Consider the following 1903-nt stretch of genomic DNA (forward strand, 5'->3'; position numbering starts at 1 on the left):
TTTGTTATATAGTTATATAGTTATATAGTTGTTTTATAGTTTAGTTTTTTTTATAGTTAGGGTTAGGGTTGGGGTTAGGATTAGGGTTAGGGTTAGGGTTAGAATTTTTGCATCATTCCTTGATATACGGAAAGTATGGTGCGGAAGTTGATATGCGTATATCAAGCCCAATGGATATAACGTGTAGGAAAAAAAATTCGCGGGCCGGGGGGGGGTTCGTTCGAACCCCCCCTGGCTACGGGCCTGCCATTGATAGCTGTTGTCAAGTGATACATATCAGCAAGAGCGTATAAAGAAGGCTCTTTATACGCTATTTATACTTCTTTATACGCTCTTGATATCAGGTACATATCCCCATCGCAACATTGAATAATTCAGTGAAAGAATCAATGTCCAATTGAAGGAGTTTTTTTTATGAATATTAATGCAGAGGCCGTTTACTTACTTATTCATGCTGGTTCATGATCATTCGCAGGCGTTTGTGTGATCGCGTGCGTGCATGCGTGCATGTGTGCGTGTATACGTTTAGGCAGGTAGCTAGGTAGGCACGTAGATGGGTAGATAGGTAGAGATGTAGTCAGGTAGATAGGTAGGCAGGTAGATAGGTAAGACGGTAGATACGTAGGCAGGTAGATAGGTTTGGAGGTAGATAGGTAGGCAGGTAGATAGGTAGGGAGGTAGACAGGTAAACAGGTAGGTAGAGATGTAGTCAGGTAGATAGGTAGGCAGGTAGGTAGGTAGGTAGGTCGATAGGTAGGGAGGTAAATAGGTAGAGAGGTAGATAGGTAGGGAGGTAGATAGGTAGGGAGGTAGAGAGGTAGGAAGGTAGATAGGTAGGCAGGTAGATAGGTAGATGGGTAGATAGGTAGGCAGGTAGATAGGTAGGGAGGTAGATAGGCTGGCAGGTAGATAGGTAGGGAGGTAGGTAGATAGGCAGGTAGATAGGTAGAGAGGTAGATAGGTAGGGAAGTAGATAGGTAGGCAGGTAGATAGGTAGGGAGGTAGGTAGGTAGGCAGGCAGATAGGTAGATAGGTAGGGAGGTAGATAGATAGGCAGGTAGATAGGTAGGGAGGTAGATAGGTAGGCAGGTAGATAGGTAGATAGGTAGGCAGGTAGATAGGTAGGCAGGTAGATAGGTAGGGAGGTAGATAGGTAGGCAGGCAGATAGGTAGGGAGGTAGGTAGATAGGCAGGTAGAAAAAGAATCTAGCCTATTCACAAGGAATGTCAGCATTTGATGCCTGATCATGGGTTTCCTTGTTGCCATTTCATCTGCAATTAGCCTAAATATGTTAATTAATATCAGCAGCATCTCTCAAAATGTGACTAAGAGCTATCTGGCATGTCTTGATTCAAAACATTCAATAAACATTCACTGAAACCTTCAGCAGCAAACTTTATCTAACTTCTGTGTGTCTTTTGAGTGTCTGCTGGTGGCCATTTTGGAAAATGGCCGCCACGGCCGCCAGGGGGCAGTTGGGCGATGGCTCCACATCCAGATTTGTTCATAATATATTGGTCCCCCCCTGTGCCAAAATTGGTGCTTTTATCAAAAAATGCACTGTGGCACAGGGCTCAATTTTAACAGTCGTCCGGTCGTCCGTGACGACTGGATTTTCTCTCGGGCAACTACAAATTGCTTCCGTGGTTGTCCGGTGTCCAACCTCTATAAAATCAATAACCTGAGCTCTCTGTACCAGTGTTGGCGGTAAACGTACAGTATTCAGGTATTTGAAATCTGGCACCCCCTCGAAAAATCTGGTATCCCTTTTTTAGATAGTAATTTCAACAATGTTATCCAAAACTTTGAAATAAGCAATAATGACGGTGCACGCTTCTTCTCATTCATCGCTCAATGGGCGATCGATCGCTCGCGGGCCACCAGCGAGCGCGCGTTCATTTT

The sequence above is a fragment of the Priapulus caudatus genome, unplaced genomic scaffold (assembly GCF_000485595.1).
Source record: "Priapulus caudatus unplaced genomic scaffold, Priapulus_caudatus-5.0.1 Scaffold504, whole genome shotgun sequence".
Taxonomy (NCBI): domain Eukaryota; kingdom Metazoa; phylum Priapulida; class Priapulimorpha; order Priapulimorphida; family Priapulidae; genus Priapulus; species Priapulus caudatus.